The 23508-nt window shown below is 34.6% G+C and overlaps 1 long non-coding RNA gene across 4 annotated transcripts in view; it reads right to left on the bottom strand.

Annotated features, from left to right (window-relative positions):
• Nucleotides 1-23508, bottom strand: part of LOC137489012 (uncharacterized) — a 97447-nt gene that overhangs the window by 43041 nt on the left and 30898 nt on the right. For 3 of the 4 annotated variants that reach the window (XR_012397798.1, XR_012397799.1, XR_012397800.1), the window contains exons 2-3: nt 14716-14815; nt 14072-14260 (exon numbers count right to left, since the gene is read on the bottom strand). This is a non-coding gene — a long non-coding RNA (uncharacterized lncRNA). The remainder of the gene's footprint in view (nt 1-14071; nt 14261-14715; nt 14816-23508) is intronic. The other variant, XR_012397797.1, reaches the window with a different exon arrangement.

Genomic DNA, 23508 nt, shown 5'->3' with positions numbered 1-23508 from the left:
GATCTACAAAGATGTTAATACAGGATCACATCGTACCTGGCAAAATCATGATGTGCTACTTCATACAGTATATCAACAGTTAAAATGAATGAAATAGGCAATAAACATTTAATTGCATTACGGAACTTAAATGTGTTGCTCGTCGATGCCATTTCATGTTGTTTTTGCATTGTACAGTGTGTCTTTAACATATTAAATATTAAACATTTGATTGGTGAGGGAATAAAAATTAGCTATTTAATGTTTACATTATTTATATATTTTGTATTTTGAACAATATTCATAATATTTATAGACTAAACAAAATATGTTTTAAAAAACTAAAGAGCATATAGTGCCTTTCCTGTATAAAAGTGTGGAGTCAACATAAGATTAACTAACTATAGATTAAAATAAAAACAGTGAAACGTTTAATTTCTACATTATTTTATATAACTCTAAATAGATTAAATATGTCGCTTGCAAATACTGTTACATGTTGTCTTTTACATTTCTTTAACTCACAGTGTTACCAAATCTCCTTGTTAAGTAAACTTTAAAAGTTATTATATTACTATATATATTATAGAAATTATATATTTGAACATTATTAGAGTGTAGAGTGTGCTGCTTCCTAAAAACTTTAAATAATTCAAATAATAATGAAACAAATTTGGGAAATACAAAACAAAAGTATACGACAAAGTCTGAAAAAAAAAAAAAAGTTGAGATTACGTGTGATGTTGTTGACCCATAAAACGACTTACGCTGACCCAGACGGTACCAAACGGTTCCCAGCTGGCACAGTGGGACAAAACGCCACAATGAACCACATGAAAGTGAAAATCCTAAAAATCCTACACCTATCAAGAGCAGACTTTGATCCAGACTCACTGTTAATGGTCGCAGGCAGCGTCTGTATAACACGCACAGCTCCTCTGGCCACACAGGTAGATAAAGAGACCCACTACGAGCAGTTAAAAGTGCCATGTGAGAGCAGTTTACGTGACAAAGCTTTTATGAGAAACCTCAAATACCTAAAAAAGAGTGCAGGATAAAGAACGAATGCCCAAGCCTGACCTAAAAAAAAATTAAAACAGTCTAAACTGGTCAACAAGGTAGAATACAGTGGGAAAAATAAGTATTGAACATGTTGTGTTTTTTCCTGAATATTTTATTTCTAAAGGAGCTGCTGATGTGGAATTGAACCCGATTTTGGTAAAAACCCAAACAATATAAACATAAAAATAAAAAAAAAAATAAACAAATCAGAAAAAACTTGTTGCGTGTAACAAATGAAATGACACAAGAAGAAAGTACTGAACTACTGAAATGTATTTAATACTTTATATAAAAGCCTTTTTTTTGGTGATGAGATATGGAGAATGAAGTCACAAGAAATGCTCAGGTGTGAGCTGTTCACAGGGCTCGTCTATTAAATCTGATCTTTATTTTGTATTTTCTATTGGATTCAGATCGGGTTATTGGCTAGGCCATTCTACAGCTTGATTTTCTTTTTCTGAAAGCATTTGAGAGGTTCCTTGGCTGTGTTTTGGATCATTGTCTTGCTGAAATCTTCACTTTGGTTTCGTCTTCATCATTTGCTAAATGTTGGACTGAAGCAGCTAATATTAATTTGCAATGAGGAAGGGCAGAAAGTCGCTGAATAACTGCTGAGAGATTTCAGCTGCTGTCTGGGTCTTCACTGCCTTTCTACACCTCCCTTCATGTGTTCAATACTTTTCCCCTGTGTCATTTATTACACATAACTTAATTTGTAAAGTAATTAGATTTGCTTTCCTTGCATATATGGATTTCCTTGGTTGTTACCAACATCTGGAAAAAATTTCAAGTCAAGGGCACCTTTAGAAACATGTTTTCTGAGATAAATTGTGACGTGTTCGATTCTCTATAATTAGAGCATCATTTTTGCATTTCAGAACATTTAGCTGAAGAACTAACGAAAATTATTTTATAATTCTTATTGAAAACAAACTTTATAAACTCTTTTTTTTACTTTTAACATAGAAAAATATATATTTTAGTAATATTTCAACTCTTATGCTAGTTGAACAATAACAAAGTTGACCATTTTTAAAGTTTTTATCTCACTTGCTAGCATAAATGCTAAGAGCACATGGCAGTAATGAAATCACAATAAAAGACGATTAAAAGAGCCACAGGGTGATTGGTGAACAATTTGGGACTTGCGAAGCTGTGCATCGATGGTTTTGCTCCTCAGTGTTTGGGCTTTCAGCAGTGAAAATTAAATCACACTGAACTGAACTAAACTGAACTTCAGCTCTGAAAACTGGACTAACACAGTTTCAATTTACTAGAACTTCCATTTTAAGCTTCTTTGACACAATCTACATTGTAAAACTTGAGCTACAGAAATTAAGATGAATTGAATTGAATTAATTTTTTACATTTTTAATAAAGTGGTAACAGTATTGACGTTTTACTAAATAAGTATTGGTGCAAGAAATATTCAGGTGAAAATGTTTTCTCAGGAGCACAAAGGCCATTTGGTGCTTCAGATCTTATCAGTGAGGGGGAAATAACATAATTTCCTGTTCCTTACATAGCTGTCGGAGATAAAGCCATCAATTTAAAGGCAAAGTATGGAATGTTAACATAGTTGACAAGGTATTTATAGACACAATTTTATAAGGTAAGTGTAATTTTTAAACAATGTAATGTTGTCGATTTCAGAAAAGAGCTTTTAAATAGGAAATAATGCATGATGGAAAAATACACTAATAAGAAAAAGAATTCAGTTTTTAGCTTTATAACACACATAGTTGCAGAAAACATTATATTTTTATGGCCTGTAACATGTTGTAAACCATTTCACCTGATGAAAAAGTAATTTATACATGCTACACTCCTTTTGAACCGAAGCAAAATAGTTGCAACCAATTCAAATAGGCTGTATTTAAACAAAACAAATTAAATTTAGTAATGTTCAACTTAATTTGTTTGTTTAAATTCAGCCCAAATAAAGTTTACAACCACTTATCTTTAAAAAAAATTGAGTTAATCCAATGAATCATCTTTAAATTCTTTTTTTTACTGCAGTAAAGTACTAATCTGTTGTGGTATTTCACTATATGGTTATACAACTATAGTAACAATTAGGGTTGTTCATATACCCATACTAATATTTGAAATATTCGCCAATACTGCAAAAACTCTGGCATCAATATCGGTGAGTATTTGAAACCATAAACCGATCAGATACCATCTTTGTAAATGAGACAGAGTATGGCCACTAGTAGCGATGCTTATACTGACGTTTAACAGCATTAACAACATCAGTATGAGCATCCTTACTAGCAGATATACTGTATGTCTCATTTAAAAAGATGGTATCAGATTGGTTTATGGTTTCAAATACTCACTGATACTTATACAGCATATACAAAATTACCCAGTAGTAAGTATTCAATGGCTAAATATTACACTACAATCCACCACAGTTTACTGTACACTCAAAAATAAAATGCTGTTTGTTCAAACTACTTGGGCTGCAACAACACAATTCTTAAGTTTTTTTTTTAGGGGGGACAACTTAAAGTGAAAGTTTACTACTGTTTTTATTATAGATTGTTAGGTCACTATACTGTTAATTCTACAGCATTCTATAGTATGCATTCCCTAACAACCATACTATAATGCATGCAGCACATAATACACTTAGCTATAGTATGTATATAAAACCTGTATTACCCCTAGTAGTCTAGTTTGAGTATGTAGTCAGTGGATATTATTGGGGGTTTTACGCTGAGGGGGCCGTTTCACATTGAAAGCAAAACAGCTAGCGAGAGGTTTTACAGCTGGTTTGGAGACATAAATATCTCTCTCTCACTCTCTCTCTCTCATTCTTGTATTGCCTGTAGTTAATCACGTGCAGTTCTGCCGACAGCTGGCCGAAAGCCAGACTGCCAGACCTCAGGGAAATGTGCAAGTAACCGGATCTACTTTACAACGTGTGTATATTCACATCTGTATATATGTGTGTATGTTTGAGTGTGTGTGTGTGTGTGCGAATGGACCGACCCAAGGTCAGATTTCACATGTCGGCCAGGGACGGTTGTAACGCTCTCGGCTGATCCAGGTAAACACAGGCACAGTTTTTCTCCATCTGGTTCCAGTAAAGCTGACGCCGGCACTACAATGAATGATTACACCTCCATCGAGGGCACCAGTCCAAACACAACCTTTCGACAACACGGCGGAGAGCGAAACACATGACGTAAAGCACATGTTTGCAATCAGGCCTTTCTTTCGAAGTTCGCTTTTCCCGAAGGAAATCACTTTAATTGCATTTTGCAGGTAATTCAAAAGCCCGTCTGGATCAAACGCGGCTGTTTTTCGCAAAATAATATTTGAAAAAAACACATTACCTACTGTTTTTCGGCTAACGACATCATCTGAGAAATCTAATACGGTCTTGATTGTTTATGATTTTAGAATCGTAGGCTCTGTTTTCCAGCGTTCTGGGATTAAGATGTATCAAATGCATCTCTTGGGACCACTTGCGTTGAGATTACATCAAAACCCTTCAATCTATTTCCATCTCTGCATCACTTTAACAAGAGCGCTTTTGAATGCACAAACCCATGTTACAAGGCTTACAGGTAATCAGAACCAACTGTGGTTTGAGGAAAAGCAACCACTAACTGGTTCATCAATGCATGAGGTCAATGAAGCCTTGATGGTCCAAGCCAATGGGACATCTACTGACAAAAAGCAGACCAGGGAGTGTACTACATAAATGTATTATATAAGCTCTTAATTTAACATACAATAAATTAGTTCACAGTTTTTTTTTTTTACATTTGCTATTACAGAAACAAATTTTAGCTTGATTTGGGATTCTCATCCTAATTTACAAAAATGTATCTTATTTCTAGTTCGGAAATTCCAAATAGTGTCATCAAGTTCGACCATCCCCTCTCGCGTCTAAACAAAATGGGTAAAGAAAATTAAATTTAAATTTCAGAGTCACATCTGCCTGTATATTGAGAGCTTAAAACTCTTTTCGGCAGACATATACTGTCTCGAGTTCGCCACTAGATGCCTTAATTGAAAAGAGAAAGGCTGCAAAACTATGTCTGGAATTGCCTACTACTCAGTAGGTAATTAATTTGAATTTAAATGTACTACTCAGCCATTAGAAAAGTACAGTATGAATGTCATTAGTATGAATTAAACTCTGACATACTATATCCGCCATTTTGTCATCATCATGTTATCTACTTGCGTCAGTTGTTGCGTTTCCCTCCAATTCATGAATTCTCTTGCTGCACATCATAAAATAGCATAGCGTCCATGAGATGCACACCTCAGAATCTTGCCGAAAGCAGTAGATCATCTGGGTACTTCTCGTATACTGATTTTTAAATTCTATGAATTCAGACATATTACTCACCTCGCATACTGATTTTAGCGTACTATATAGTATGGAAGCATGTGATTTCAAATGTAGCCAGAGATGTCCACTAATCTTAAAACTCCTGCCATTCTGCATGTTTAGGAAAACCTTAATCTTAATAGTTGACAGCTCTTGGAAATCCAATGTAGGTAGGTGCTAAAGTATTCCTTCAGGGAGTCTTTCCTCTAGGAGTCTTTTTACCATTAGCTTTTAATAATTAAATTAATTAGCTTTTAGAATTTTGAATTTAGATGTGGGGTTAAAAAAAAGTTAGGAGAGTTTTTAGTTTTTTTTTTGTCAAGTTAAAATGTTTCAGTTATACCATTTGCTATCTCTTTAAATTTCTTCTGATTGTTCACACAGATGCATTTATCTTCACATGGAATTTAAAAAACACGTGTGCGGTGCTTCAAAACACACTAGACGTGAGTATAACGGTTGCACATGTCCATTAAATGCATCTAAACATACTTCATGTGAACAGCCCTTTATGTATTCCACGCAGGTATTTTCAACTGTCACCTTGTTAATAAACATTACTTGAAGGAATGTGATGACTTGCTATTTGTGGACTGGAGTTCTGTCAACAAAATCACCACACCAGAAGAAATCGCATCCATTTCAAAAAAACGTCGTCGACACTAATTTATATATATGTACATATTTGTTATTCGCTTGTAAGTGTGGTTTATTTACATACTGATTTTGAGAGGATGACTTGTTTATGATCAACACAGCTGGCTCCTCATTAGCTCCGTAATCTGCCCTATAAGATGATTACGGAAGCATTATTTACATTTAGACATTTACATTCAGTCATTTAGCAGACACTTTTATCCAAAGCGGCTTACAAATGAGGACAAGGAAGTAATTTACACAACTATAAGAGCAACAATGAATAAGTGCTGTAGGCAGGTTTCAGGTCTGTAAAGTCTAAGAAGGAAAGCATTAGTAATTTTTTTTTTTTTTTTTTGAGTACAGTTAGTGGTATATTCAGAGAGGCAATTGCAGATTAGGAAGTGAAGTGGAGACTAAATAGTTGAGTTTTTAGTCGTTTCTTGAAAACAGCGAGTGACTCTGCCGTTCTGATGCAGTTAGGGAGTTCATTTCACCAACTGGGCAGATTGAACGCGAGAGTTCGGGAAAGTGATTTCTTCCCTCTTTGAGATGGAACCACGAGGCGACGTTCATTCACAGAACGCAAGTTTCTGGAGGGCACATAAATCTGCAGAAGTGAGAGCAGATAAGAAGGAGCAAAGCCAGAAGACCTTTTGTAGGCAAACGTCAAAGCTTTGAATTTGATGCGAATAAAATTATAAATAACCAGAGTTTTTTACTCCAGTTCTCTTCGTCTTGAAGCTTCCCCCCTTCCACGCCTACTTCCTCCCTTTTTTTGCTGATAGGGCGGTACGGTGGGTGAGTGGCTAGCACTGTTGCCTCACAGCAAGAACACCGCTGGCCCAAGCTAATATTGGGCCAGTTGGTGTTTCTGTGCGGAGTTTATACGTTCTCCCCGTGTTCGCGTGGGTTTCCCCTAGGTTCTCCGGTTTCCTCCCATCGTCCAAAAACATAAACCATAGCTAATCGACTAAACCAAATTATCCCCCAAGACAACCATACAATTCTCGCACAGCGACAAGCAGGGGAGTTCTCGAGACCTACCTGAGCACGAACTTCCCTCTCGCCCTTCTAACGGGAAGGAGCCCCGGGCTCGAGGATATTACGAGCTCAGGGCTCATTCGCAGGACAGCATGCCAATTACGCTTTATAGATTATCAGCTAAGTGTGAACTCTTAAAATTGTATAATATCGGTGACATAAAATCACACTTTCGAACTACTGTGTACACAACCTTTTACTGTGTTTGTGTTTGTCCCACTTATGTTTAATTAATGTGTATTACACAATTTCAAACATTCCTGTATTGCGTGTTGACACAAACTATAATAGCAGCATTTTCAAAAATGCACGCTATCAAACCCATTTTCAAAATTATGCATGTTTAGTTGTCATGTACAGTATATACAAACAGGCAATACGCTTTTGGCTGAAAATGTTAAATTGCAAATGGCCTCTTAAATGCTTAAATGGCTTAAATTGAAAATGCATTAGTGTTAATGTAGCCTAAATGTAAAGCTGCATTCACACTAGTGTTTGAGCCTGCAAAATTATGTCGTATGGCACTACGAAAAGAGGGGAATTAAACTTAAATAAAGCTAGCAATTGGTCCATGTTTTTAATTTCTGTATAGAGAGGTCATGTTTTGAGATTTGATTGGTCTTACACAATCATGTGATGGAATTTTGCAGGTCAGAGTGCACCAAGCTTGAATTTCGCAATGCAGCGAACTGCGAAACTTGTCGCATGAGATTGCATTTTTAATCTGTCGCATTCGTATGCGTATGAATGGAAGTCTATGGAGCGAAAAGTGCAGTGTGACCTTGGCTTAATGAGTTGCTGTCATGCGATTGGCTGATTAGGTATTAGCATTAGCAATCAGTAGAACAGGTCTGCCTAATAAAGAGGCTGGTGAGTGTATACACCGTATCTGTGTAGCAGCAGATGAGCCAATTTCCAAAAGACATTTTTCCATCAAAGCACATGTTGCTATATGACAATGCAGAGCAGTCATTATCATCTCACTTTCATTATCATAACTCCCAGGCTATAATAAACCCCAGCAGGGAACACGGTCAGATGAATACACACCCTCTAACTTTCTCCAAATGCAAATCTATAAGCATGCAAACCATTTCATTAGATGTTTACGCTTATTTTATCCATGATATGTCCATAAATTTACATGAAATGTATAAAAAGCCCATAAAAAGCATGAAAATGGTGCTAAATATGTGTCATTATCCTACGAAATTTAACCTCTTTTGATTTGGGGTGAAAAACGATGAAACATAGCAGGTTCTGTGCGATCCCCCCTACATAATTCAGCATAAATCACACATCCAATGGAGTTCTCAAAGAAAGAAGGTCAACCGTTGATGTTCAGAGATGTCACACAATAGACAATTCACTTTTTTTTCAGGGCATAAAGTGGTGACATTCTAGCCTGTAAAGACCCAGATATGTCACAAATGTGATATTTTGAAGAAAATGTCATCTCTTAACTCAATCCAGTTCCACTTCAGTGGCTGCGGGTTGCTTCCAGATTGGTTTTCTATAGAAGATTCTGTCAGTCCGAGTAAACGTTATGAAGAATGTGTGACGCCCCTGAGCCAGAGCTGCATTGACTTTGAGCGGGTTTATGATGGAACTCTGGATTCCTCATTGGTTAAGAGCTGAGGATTTTGGAGAAATTCTGACCTGCTATTGGCTGTCGAGTTGAATGCTGAGAAATTATTGCGTGCGAAGCCACAGGCACATGCTGGTGACATACAGTATAGTTCAGAATGTTTTCTGTACATTCTCATAAATGTGTCATTGACAGATTTTTCTTTTGTATATATATATATATATATATATATATATATATATATATATATATATATATATTTCAATGTTTGTTTTTTTTAAATCTGCAAAAATGTCAACAATTCTGTTTTTCTGACAATATGGGCAGCTGTGTGTATATTAATAAGGAAAAAATTCACTTAAATGATTTTAACAATGAGTTAAAAACGGACCGGAATACTTTCCGTACCCACTGTTTATTCCAAATCAATAAAAAGTATATTAGTTATAAATATAACCGCAGTATCAAAAAAATAAGAATTATTATACAATATTAAAATGTAGTTTATTTACAGCATGTTCATGGCTTTCAGTCAGTATAAATAAAACGTTTTTTTTTTCAACTTTAATCAAAAGATATTATCTACTTCATTTCTTTTTTTATGTTAACTGGAAAAAATATACAATAATTATTTGGCTTTGTGTTTCAGTGCAAGTCATAGTTAACCCTTGAACTGCCAAATGGTTGACCATATTTTGACTGTTTTAAATAATGACTGTTAAAGTCATTTAAAGAAGGATTAAATAGTTTAAATAATGGTTTAGAGCTTATATAGCTTTGTTGGTTTACAAAAAAATCCAACAAACATAATTCTGTTGCGCTACTACACCTGACTTTGGTTCTACTGTAAAAATAAAAAACAAGAAAATGTGTTAAATGAGAATCTAAAATATTTTATGGAATACTTCAAAAAATAAAGATGATTTAGTGTTCAATTTTTTTATTTTGATATAAAAAAATAGGTCTTATACTTCATATTTTCATATTTTCTCAGTATTAATTCCGGTACTTTTACCATAAACCAACATATTAACCATTTGATAGCGGCTGATATTTTAGAAATTATGGGATGTGTCGAAAAAAAGAAGAAGCATTGAGTGTGTTAACTAGAAACATTAAGAGTTAAGAAATGCAATCCATTTTTTCTTGGTGTTAAAGGATTAAAAATAATTAGTTTTCTAATAATTAATAATAGTTAATAATAGTTAATAATTTGTTTTCTTTTCTATTTACTTTACATTTCTTTTTACTTTTTAAAATATGCATGCCTTGTCCCCTTGGGTTATGTTAAATTTATCAGCACTAATTATAATACAGAAAAAAAAAGTGATTTAAATCAACTTTCAGCAAAATGCATCATTTTTTACTTTAATTACTTTATTTTTAACAAAATACACCAACCAACAAACCAATTAAAACCAAGCATTTAAAACAAGTGCCGCCTACATTATTTCATACAATTATTTTAGCTTCACTCAAAGATATGCTGGATTATTTAAACCCAAATATGAACCATTAGGTTAAATTTGGTCCTATTATTTACTTTAAAAAATACCCAGCACCTGGGTTAGTCCCTATTACACCCTGAAAAGGGTTAAAATAATCCAGCATTTTTTAGTGTTGAAAAGGTATTGTATCGTAGAAACTATAAACAATATTATCCAATAACACTGCAGCTTTTTTTAAGAAACCAAATTTTAATACAGTATTCAAAAACAAGCCCCACCTACATTTTATCAGATCGTTATTATTATCCAGTTATCCAGATTTACAAAAATTTAGCAGCTGCACTTATTCCTGGTATTAAGATGTGTTTTTATGAATCCATTCAGAATTGAACGATCTCATGTTTATTTTTGCCCCCAGCACCGCCAATTTCCTTCCCTCACTCAAGCAGTTGTTTGCCATTTAACCAATTTGGCACACACTTGTTTTGTTTGCGCTCTGAAAAAGGCGTGTGCTGACACACGGATTATGCAAAGTCACATCAGCGCATGCTAATATCGCCCGAATGCATTATGATAAAGATGGGGGGAATTGCATATTTCTTTCTTTCATCTTCTAAAGCTGAGGTGCCTGTCAGCAGTGCTGAGCAGAGGATTGTGGGTTGGATTGTATAATGCAGTGGTGACAGGGAAAAGGCTTATGAAAAATCGTTCAGCCTCTCGTTCAGGCCTCGTTCTGTCCATCAGGTGTGAAGAATGACAAGAAAACCTACAGAGTGTCAAACTGCTAAATCTAGCTTGTAAACAAACAGATGGTAAATATTTATAATGGATAACAAACACCACAAATGTCACTCATGGGTATTAACGTACTAGAACTGACAATAAAACTGGTTTAAGATCAAGGAATTCCCAATGTTTTTCTGATTAATAAGCTATATTGTTAACGTTTTTGACAACATGTCAGATTTTAATTGGATCGTAAAGTAAGTTATTTTATTTCTTTTTAGTGTAATATTTCCTCTTTTTTATGTTTTGATGGATTAGTTGCTAATTTGAATGAATTTGTATGTTTTTATTTGTGTGTTTTTGTCGTATCAGTGTAATGTATCAGTGACTTTAACGTTTAGGAGGCAGAGTTGGGGGTGGGGCCTCATTTTTTTTGGAAACACTAACATTTATTTTTATTAGTCCTGTCAATCGATTAAAAAAAATTAACTAATTAATAGCACCTTTTTTAAAAATTATCGCGATTAATCGTGATTAATCACATTTAAAATACTGAAACTTGTAATTTTGGCTATTCAAATGTAAAATTAATGTAAACGCAAGACAAAAACTATTTAAATTCAAAATATAATGATTTCTTCATGTAAACAACATACCCACAATAAACCATCAAGATCCTGGCTTGACAGCCATATTTATTAAAGAAATTAAAACAAAGGCATGTTTATGACATTTAAATTTCAAAACAATCAATGCCAATAAAGAAAACATTGATTTCCATGTTGGATTCTAAGTGGACTGCAAAAAATGCCAAAATACAGGAATTGCAGATATGGAAAAGGAAAAATTATAATAATAAACTATAGAATACAAACTGTTGCACTCATTGTAAAGTTTTATTGCTGTGAGTTGAGAACATTAATTATAGAGTAGAAACAATTTTGCTTAATCCTCCTTTACATTCATCCAGTTGCTAAGACTAGGAGTATCCCGCAAGTGCACAGAGACTCCCAAATGCCCGCAAATTAATGATAATTTCTCGCAAACCGGTCGTTAAATACATTGTACACCCCTTTCCCCCGCATCCCCCCTAGCTCTTCAGGTAGCCTATGTCGCGCGCAACTCACCCCCACCGTCCTTCAGGTACATCTTGCACGCACACGCCCCTACTCAAATACGTCGCTCACTCCACCCCTGACACCCCTCAACGGGCCTGATACAGACACACACACAACGCGCTGCAGACATTTTGGCCCCAACAGCCTTCCATACTGGAGCAACTCCCCTCAGATTCAACACGCATGATCACGTTCATCAAATTTGTTTAAACTTAGCGTCCTAAAGTATTACTGTATTTCACAAGGATTCTGACACAACAACGCGAAGCATACGCTTTCATTGCATTTAATGAGGAAACATGCTAAACTTGGAGGGCTCATGCTGAAAGGCAGAGTAATGCCCCGTCTTTGACAGCTCGCGACTTCACCAGAGATTAAGATTATACTCTTATTAAAATTCTACCGTGTAGCCTAAGCAGTTGATTTTATTACCTTAAAGAAACACAGAGTCACGAAATACGGAGGATTTTCTTTCTGTTCGCCATGCGGTATCAACTTACAACAGAATAATAAAAATGAAACACATGAAATTGCATGAAACTCTGGATAACCTGTGATGCGACTAATTGTTTTATACTGAAACTTGCCTTCAAAAAGTACTTACTTGGTCTTATCCACATTTCTTGCATGTTAAACACACGTCCACCACAACAGGAAGTAAAAAAAACCTGCAACTGTGTTAATTGCGTAAATTTTTTTACGCGTTAATTGTTTAAAATTAATCGCATACGTTAATGAACTAATTTTGACAGCACTAATTTTTATAAATTCTTAGTGCCACACCACTAAAACTAGCTTGTAAAAAAACAGATGGTAAACATTTATAATGGATAACAAACACCACAAATGTCCCTCATGGGTGAAGAACTGAAGATAAAACTAGCTTAAGATCATGAAATTTGCAACGTTTTTCTGATTGATAGGTTATATTGTAAACATTTTTGACAGTATGTCAGATTTTGATTGGATCGTAAATTTAGGTAAAGCTATTATATTATTTGTTAGTTAATAGTTAATTTTTACATTTTGATGGATAAGTTGCTAATTTGTACTTTCTTATTTGTGCATTTTTATCAGTAGAACGTATCAGTGACTTTAATGTTCATGTTTTTTTGTAAATAACTTTTTTGTAAGTGTCACACCACTAAAACTTGTCGTCACATCACTCAGCTTGTAAACCAACAAGTGGTAAATATTAATTTAATAATGAATAACAAACACTAAAGTCACTCATGGGTGTTAACGTACTAGAACTGAATATAAAACTAGTTTAAGATGTTTGAATTCGCAACGTTTTTCTAATAGATAGGCTATATTGTAAACTTTCACCAAAAATGACTAATTATATTCCGAATGTCTGACACTGGTGCCTACATATTGAAAAAGACTTGTCAGGCACGAAAGCTTGACAGGCATTTCAACAGTAACTAAGGAGGGCGGGGCTTAGCGAAGGGTCAATTCACTGGAGCACCTAGAGGAAACCTTCGCAAACACCAGGAGAACATGCAAACTTCACACAGAAATGCCAACTGACCCAGCCAAGTATAATTATAGATTGTAGTATAAAGTATAATTATATTTAACTAGTGCAAATTAATTAATATAATCAATAATTGTAAGTATAATATCAAAGCGGAAGTGCGATCGTTTTTGCGATTGTTTTAGAACTTCCTAGTCATGGGAGAAATGACTAGGAATGCCAGGAAACGGTCAAACTTCCTGCTCTACAAACAGTTGTGTTCATGACTATACATAAAAAGGAGAATAATAAAATAGGAAAATGTCAGTTTGCAACATCAAGCAGCATAACAAGTGGTTTTTAATCTAAAAATTTAGTTTCAAGTCAAATAGGTTCCAATGGCTGCGCCCACTCGTACATAAAGATTAAGATCAATAACTCGCTGTCTCTTTGTAAAATTTTCATTGTGTGTGAATTTTGAGATTATCCACAGCAGACGTCAAGAACACCAACCAGCACTGGATCTCACTTTTATTGCACCAGAAAAGAGCAGAACAAACAACCGGCGTTCTTCAGAAATTCTTTTTAGTATGTTGGACAGCAGGAAGTCAGTCACAGGTGTGGAGCGTCACGAGGGTGAGGGGTGAACTTTACCTTCAACAAACTCCTGAGATGAATGTGTCCTCCAGAGAACCGCTTGAACTTCACAGTCTTACCAGTGTTTTTGATATGAGATCACAGGCAACCTCACCGTCTACATATGTGCAGCAGGAAGCCCCGAGTTGAGTTTCTATGGAGCTGTGAATCATTTCAGCCCTCACACACACACATGCATGTAGCGATCTAAATGGGGACATTACATAGACTTCTATTAGTTTTATACATTTTATAACCTACTTTACACATACCTCAACTCCTAACTCTAAATATACACCAAACCGGCCTTTTCTGGCATTTTTAAAATTTCCAAAAAATTTAGTTTACTTTATTATTTACCAGTTTTACCATTGAGGAAGTCCACAAAGGGAGGTTTTTGGAGAATTTGAAAGTTTTTGCTCTCTTTGGGAACACATTTGTACCCAAAAAAGGGTAAAGCACACACACACTTACACACACACCTCAGACACATGTTTTATGAGGTGTCAGAAGAAATGAGTGGAGGCTTTTGGCTTCTCCAACGCCCCTCAAATGAAGGAAAACGGTCATTTCCTTTAGGTGTCTCCAGAAGTCATCAACATTCCTGCTCTTTTCAGGAAAACCCATGTTAGGACTCGAGCCACTAATAATAAAGTAATTACCTTATATCACTGTAGAAACTCTTAATGTTGACTTGGCGCAGATGTAGGAACTTTCTAGACACATTCAATCCAGACGCCACTCCATTCTGACGGCATCATCCTGTTGAATACAAAGAGTCTGGTTAGCTACGATCACTTTCACATCATTGAGCCAATGAGTTGTACCAAAGACTATACTGTTAATGTTACTGTAAACTTTTGTTCTGCAGCATAATAGATTTACAACACATATATCATACCACAGACTTAAGATTTGATCAACATTAATTTTACTAAAAACAGCGGCTACCTCTTCCCATTAAAAATTCAGCAAATGAACAAATGAAAATTTAAATACAGAATACACAAGACGTGTCACTTATATAGTTTTGAATGGGGAAAGGTGCAACGGTCAATAAGGTGAATGAAGCCCCGCCTTCTGATATAGGAGCAAATCATCGATCACTATAAACTGATGACTCTTTGGGGGAGGGGTTTGGACCAGACGTGCGTTTTTGAGTTCTGCAGACATAGTGTGATTCGAATGTTAAGAAATTAAACTAAAGAAACAGTTGTTTAATTTTATTGGTGACTGCAAATATGAAATTTAATCGAAAGCTTGGCTAGCAATTTTGGAGAATTTGATGTTTCCCTATTCAAACAGAATCCCCAATACATGCCGTATGTCGAGTTAAGACTGTACAACTTTCAAAGTAGTTGCGTCACAGATGTTTTCACTGTGCTTGACTACAGTTTCTGTCGTTGCTGTTTTTACGCTGCAAGATGGTTTGGCAACATGGAGTTTCACACTGCATGACTCGCTGACAACTTTGTCTTAGTCCGCAAACTACGTCTCATGACTAGGGCCATTTTTCACAATTTCTGCTGAGAATTTTGTAAAAAATCTGCGGATTTATGTGGAACACTTTTAGGAGTATCATAACCAATAACTTAATTTACGAAATTTTCAAAAAATACATTAATAATACAACTTTTATTTAACTTTAATAATGCACATCCTATTAAATCCACTTATTTGTGAAACAAAGCAAGTCTTTCATTTAACATATCGACTGAAAGACTTTATTGTAAATAAATCATAGCAACATTTTAATATTACTATTATTATATCACAATTAAATTAGTGAAATTTATAGAAAAAAAACTGAATAAATATAAATTTACACACATTTACACAAGTAAATAAATAGACTCGATTGGCTAAAAATCTGCTGATTTTTGCGAGCGCAGATTCTGTGTGGGCTTACTCATAACCAAAGACCAGAGTTCTGACGTGAGACTGGGATAATTATTAAAAATGGTAGCCAACAAGAAGCATTTGCACCCAATTCCATTAGTTTTTTCTCCATTTCATGGGTCCAAATAGACAGAAAAGAAATCCTTTCTCAACTGAAGCCACGATTGTTATAGCATTGTAATTTATATCTTCATAACTTCCCACTGTCCTGGATGCCACTTTCTCATTGGCTGTAGGTAATCGCTAGGCCCACACAGAATCTGCGCGCGCAGATTTCTGCACATTTTTAGTCCATCTTTGTATTTACTTCTGTAAATGTGTATATTTGTATTTATTCAGTTTTTTCAACTTTCAATTAATTTTACTAATTTTATTGTGATATAATAATAGCAATATTAAAATGTTCATAAGATTTATGTGCAATACAGTTTGTAAAGTAATATTTTCTGTCCTTCAGTAGATATTTTATGAGAGACTTGCTTTGTTTTACCAAATATTGGATCAAATTGAATTTGCATCATAAACATCAAATAAAAGTAAAAAAAAATGTATTATTTTTTATTTCATATATCAAGTTTTACGTTATGATACTCCTACAATTATACTGCAAAAATTCGCAGATTTTTTACAAAATTCTTTGCAGAAATAGCAAAAAATGTCCGCAGATTCTGTCCGGCCCTAATCACCAGTGTTATTTTCAATCAAAACATATTTTACATGGCATTATTTTGATTATCAAGATATTTAGCACGCCAAATATCTCACGGGTGTCGGCAACTCATCTGCAATTCTCTTAAATCATGTCTTTGATAATTGGCAGCATGCTGTGTGATTGTTACTTCAGTTGAACGAGCACCGATTTGCTTGTGATTTTGGCCATTTGTCGCTGATTTCTCAAAACCCATCTGCAAGTCTGAACTTTGATTGTACTAAAGAATAAGGCCACGTTTAACCTCCTAGGGCTTAGTGGCCACATATGTGGACAGGACATTTTAAATACTTTGAATGTTTCATATTTTTTACAGACAAACATTTTTATCCCGCAACTGTTTTGGAGCATATGAAATGTCCCAAACACTATTTTTAACTGTCCAAAATGGGCCAAAAATTTTGTTTTTACTCTCTGATAGTCAAAACATGTTCAAAAAAAAATGAGATGTTTTATATGCATTAAAAATACAGTCAGGAAAAAGTGTTTTATGTAAATTTGGACCACGAGTCCACATATACGGACATCATTTTTCTCTAAAAGTACATCATATCAAAAGATGATACTTAGGGTTTTATTCTAATTAGGTTCCAATAAGCCCAAATAGCAGAGAGAAATAAAAATTGCATGTAAAAAAAAAAAAAACCCTTGGGCCTTAAGAGGTTAAATTTAAAATGGCATTTTAGAAAGAAAATGCTCCACATCCAGACTGGCCTCTCTAACTGTTACATGAACATCAGTAATCAAATGAGTTACCTTAATCTAAATAAGACAATAATATCATTAAGGTGTTTACATAATATGATTTTTAAATGTTTCATTCATGGTCCTGTTTTACATGTTACAGAACATAATTCAATTAACATCGTCGCGTCACCACACTATCCACATTTCCTCCAGAGTTTTATGTAAATTCGGGTGTTTCATTTTTTATCGTTTTTTGTCGACTTCAAATGCAGTTTGGCACTTTCACTTTCATTCATGAACATTTCATGTATGCCCCCCATGACAAATTACTGGATGTGAGCAAGAACTGCAGGAAGAGTGTTTTTTTAATGGAATTTGATGCCCCAAGCCATGTGGGAAAAAAACTCTCATTTCGCGATACAGGGGTCTGTGGTCCTTAACTGACTCTGTAGGTGCAGAAAATAGTGTCAGACAGCCGTGTGTGTATAGACTATCCTGTTGCAAAATGTGGTAAAAATCCTACACAACGGTAATAGTTTGATTGGGGTGTTTACATGTCTGTACTGCACTTCAATGATGCAACTAAAATCAGCATACTCCACATGTTTTAATCTGATTTCTGTTTAGTTCGATTATGACCTTAATTGGATTTAATGAATCAAAAATCGCTGTCAATCGACTCTCAATCAGAATATTGTCTTAATCATGTTAAAATCGGATTATTGGTGTCCATGTAAGCGTACTCTCTCTGTCAGCTTTATAGCCTAAAACACATGATACACAATGAAAACCTGATGGGTTAACATGTTCGCTGTTGTACGATGCTAAAACATTCCACCTTTCTGGTTTTTGGGGCCTACATTTCTTCATTTTTCTGAATATCGAAAAAAAAAGTGAATTTCTGGGTTTGCAAAAAAAAAACGACAATTTGAAATGAAGTTTCTCGGAAACTTGCGAAAACAATTTAGAACAAACAATTCGATATGCTGCGAAAAAGAGCCAAAGCATGTGTGTAAAGATGGGGTGTAACTCCATGACTTCATCAGAGCCGACAGAGGCCAAAGATTTAGGTCAAAACATTGGCAAGACAAGGTGGAGCCCGGCAAACGCATCCAAATAAAAGATTCTCACACACACATACACACACACAGGCGCACACACATCTAAACACAGTCCAGCTGGAATGCAAAAACCCAGAATAAAACAGCTTGTAGATTTCTGTGTGGTAATTGAGCCTGCTGGTTTTGATTATTGACCTGTTAAATCCCGACACGTACAGCCCATCAAGAAGAAAAACAATTAAAAGTAATGAAGACGTGACAACTTAGTTTCCCTGATCATGTTTTTCATGTCTGGTGGGGTCGTGGAAGGAATGCTTTCCTTTAACACACACACACACACATTTATGTTGCGTCTGGAAAACATTTTGTATTGTCTTATTTTGATCAGCTAGAAAAGCCTGTTTTTAAATAGCAAAGAAGCAAACAAAACATTTTTCTAAAGGGTTGTTAGTGATTGGTGTATCAGCCAGGCGATTAATAGGATGATATTTGGCCTTTTTGAAAACATTGGCAGGTTATCTTGAGGTTAGCACAAAACCCGGATTTACAAGCCTGGCTTATGTATCAATCTCTTATAAATGTACGCTGTGATTTTGTGGTTTGTGATTAGAAACAGACTTCCTCCCACAGACCACGAAACTGCCTCAAAATGTGATGCAATCGTGACCAACAATAATAGATATTTCTGTTAAATAACAACTTATGTGAAGCAACATTGTGAATTTAGTTTATTTTGTACAGCAAAATGATTTGAGACCAATCTTAGCCTCTAACCTAATAATAGTACATGTATTTAGTTACTAACTTTGGTTACCCACTTGAAAAAATACTGTAGTCATCATTTATAGCAAATACTACAGTGTTTTTAAACCATGTTATAGTAAAGTGTATTGTACTGCAATGTATATATACTGTACACAGTATTACCAACAGTTAACTGATAAACTAATAAATACTGTAGTATAATTTAGTATTTTACTACTGTAAATTCTGGTTTACTGTAACAGAATACATCCTATAGTTGTAGAAAACTACAGTGTTTGGTAAGTTGTTTATATTATTATAGTTGTGGTGTTCCCATAGCAACTATTAATAGCCACAACAGATTAATTCAAGAACTTTACTATACAATGGCTGAAAAACACTGAAGCATTTACTATAAATTACTATAGTATTTTTTCATGTGGGTAGCAACTTGTAATAAACAAATATTTTAAAATTGCAACATTTCATTTTGTTGCTACAAACTAACTAGCTAAGCTACAAGCTAATCCTAAAGAAGCTCAAATATCTTTGGTGAAATCTAATAAAAATCTTTAGCTACTTTATTAATACTTTCTGACGTAGAATAATTTAAAAAAACTGTAGTTTTGCTTGAATCTCTACCTTGCTAAGCTAGCTAGCTACCCAACATTTCTAATTTTATTAGACACGTTTGATGGCAGTTTGCTAAATTCTTTATAATATAACTTAAAACTGTAGTTTAATTTACATTGTTGAAACTACAGCTAGCTAAGCTACAAGCTAATATTGAACTCACCACCTTACAAGACGCTAACCACAGCTTTAAAGATATTTAGAAATTGCTAAGGATGATTCGTTCAAATATGAAATAAGGTCTTCGAAATATATTTGTAGCTGCTTTTAGCATCTTGTTGGGTTCCCAGCTGAATAAAACAGCTTAAACCAGCCTGAGCAGGTTGTCCAACTAGCCTGGTTTTAAAGGGGTTTGGGCCATTTCCAGTCTTAGCTGGTCAGGCTAGAAAATGACTAGCTAAAACCAGCCTAGGCTGGTTTAAGCTGTTTTTTTTTTTCAGTAGGAAGTAGTTAGCTAAAATTAGCAAGACATCATCTCTAAATTATAAGTAGCAACCTGTGACTTCACCAACAATACAATTCTCACAAATTGCGACCTCACACAGAGAAACCCTGGTTTAATCCTTCCGAAAACAGTTTTCCTAACAGAAATATACACCTGAGGTTACATCAGTGACAGAATATGACCTCATCAGATGACTTCCTGTATCCTGTGCGATTCAGCTGAAGGGAAGTGCTGTATCCGTGTTTGGATTTGCTCATTTCCCCCACATACTAAAACGACGGACATGAACAAGACACACTGGATGCTTTTCCCAACCTCTCACAGAAAAATACCATTTTCTCATATCCCCCCACAATTTCAATTCTTTTTAAATTTTCTAACAATAAAGATTACATTAATTCCGAAATGAAAGAAAAAAACATTCATTTATTTATTAGAATGCTTTCATAAGACATTTATTAAAATGTATTTCAACTATGCCAAAAAAAGTGTAAAGTGCCACATATAAAGAAATACTATAGTACTTTTGAACCATACAAATAATAAAATGTGTTTATACTATTAAATAGCAATAATATTATATTATTATAGTATTTAACTCTTATTTAATGGTGCAGTAGGTGATTGTCTTCAGAAACATTTTTGTTGTGCTGGTTCTCTTCATTCAATACTGACTAAAGTAAATGATCTTAATTTATTTGTATGTATTTTTATATTCTGGTTAAGGCATAAGACTAAAAAATTCATCCAATTAAAAATTGTCAGGCTGACAATTGCCATAAAAGTAGCCCAAACTGTCTGTCAACAAATAGAGATTTGTACATCTGCGTAGCCATTCATGTAGATCCCCCGTTTGCGCGCACATTCACATAAAAGAGTGACAGCTGTAAAAAAAAAAATGCTGAATTAAAACTTTGAAAATCCTGAATGAATATTGGAGTTACTTTTGCACGCTGGAGGAAGAACGACACCAAGTATTTCTTTTAGACAGCTGAGGTTCTGTAAAATCTGTTTTTTAATTACACAAAACTTATGTAGATTGTTACAAATGGGTTATATGCACAGAAGTGTTGTTCAGCCAGTGAAATCTAGTTAAAGATTGATGTGAAAATTTTTCTAGCATTTATCATAGCAGGGAATTTACTTGGGTTTAAGATGACTCTACAGCTGACAAACCTTTAGTATCTTTGGCTTCAAAAAGTTTGTATAGAGTAAGTTTTTGCTCATTGTGAAATGCTAAAGTTATAAAACCAAAAACAGATGCTGTTTATTGGTTCATATGTGAGCAATGACAACCTGTGATGTATTCCCTATATTGTTTACCATGCTACTCTGAATATTTGGTCTGAAATAGCATGTAAGCATGGTGTAGTAAGTGTTATTCCTGCACGCAGCTGGCCAACCACTAAGCATACAGTAGTTGCTTTAGGACAAAGAATGTGAGAGAGCGAGACCAGCGATACTTGCACGCATGAAATATTACACATTATGACAAGTTTTGCTTGTTAACTGAAAACGTGCTAGATATAATACAATTTTTCATTTGGAATTATATAGTATTATAAAGTATTATAAAGTTTTCTAACTGGCGAATGACATGATCTGCTGGGTTGTCTACTGTCATTTTTAAGGCGGGTGTTCGTGATTTCAGGAGGCGTGGCTTTGGATGGCATGGGAGGGACTGTGCATTCAAAGCTTTTATGCTAACCGTCAGCATTTGACCGACTGCACCTTTAATGAATGCTGCAGCATACTGTAGTATTAAATATAGTAAGCTGATCAACTGTAAAATTACCAGAGTATACTTTGTTTTTACTCTAGTAAACTGTGGAGTATTGCCGTATAACATACTCTTGTAGAAAACTACAGTATTGGGTAATTGATTTATCTTATGAAAGTTGTTGAGTTACCATAGCAACTATAGAATCACAACAACAGAAACATTCAAGTACTTTAGAATAGTTCCAAAACACTATCCTTAACACTAAGCTTGTTAAGTGTGAGATCACACGAAGCGGCTTCCAGATCCAATCGCTTCTATTAAAGACTCAACAAATGGTAATAATAAACATTTACAACGCGTCTTAATACTTTAGAAAATCACGCAATATATCAGGGGTCTTAAACTGTCAGCCCGCTGGCCATTTACAGCCCGCCCTCTTCCCACTGACCTGCAACTGAAGTCAAAAATACAACGAGATTCGGCCAAAACATATACTGTATATTTTTAACCCCTATCATTGTTGTGCAGTCACATCTAGCCACTTTTTAATGACCCGCCACCTAGTCGACATTTAAAGTACTGTATTTAGAGTAGTTTTACTTTATTTTTCTTTCAGCGTAGAGTCGAGAGTAACACACATGCGTTGTATTTCATTGGCATATTTAAACATTAAAATATATGTCCGTAAATGCTCTATTTTTACTAAAGCTGTATTTTTGTAAATATTCAAGGGTCGTTTGATTACCATCAGTTTTAATACACCTGTATTTTGTTGGACAAACACTTCTTCATGGCTAACACGTTCGACTGGTGTACAAATATGATAATTTTGCTAATATTGGATTCAAATGGTCTCATTTAAATAGATTTTCCTCATATGCTTACTAAGATTTGCATTAAAACTATGCACATTACTAAAATTGTACTGCTAGTTGAGCTGAACTTGTTAAAGTAAATGTGAATATGTACATACTTCTCTTTGTGGTAGTTTTACAAAAAAAAAAAAGATATTGAGAAGAATAACTGCCAGTAAGTTCACTTAAGTTACCAAAACTGCTTTCTGCTGTTCTTACGCTATTGAAACAATACAATTCCGGGCTCGAAATTAACTTTTTTACTTGGTAGCATCGGTGCTCCCAACTTCAAATATTTAGGAGCACCAAAAAAATTTAGGAGCACCAGAAAAAATGTAGGACCACCCACCAAAAATGAATGAGCACTGCTGCAAATTGTTTTTTAAGGGGTTTATTGTATTTTAAAATAACATCAATAGGACTAACAAAAACCAGAAACAACTATCTAACTAATGCTGTGATGACTTAATATTTGTGTGCAATAATTTCAAAATGAATGTCTAATAATTATAGAATATTAATGATGATGAAAATGACAATAATAGTAACAATAAATTACATTTCTTATTATGACGCTGCTTTGAACATGCATGAATATCAGCTATAAAAAGTCTGTTACTTTATGAAAAATAAATGTATAGTTTGCATCAAACAAAAATAAAGCATTGCAGTAAGAAATATTTATTTTGTACTGCTGTTT

This window comes from Danio rerio, chromosome 22 (assembly GCF_049306965.1).
Source record: "Danio rerio strain Tuebingen ecotype United States chromosome 22, GRCz12tu, whole genome shotgun sequence".
Lineage (NCBI taxonomy): Eukaryota > Metazoa > Chordata > Actinopteri > Cypriniformes > Danionidae > Danio > Danio rerio.
This window is presented reverse-complemented; position numbering and strand designations above follow the sequence as displayed.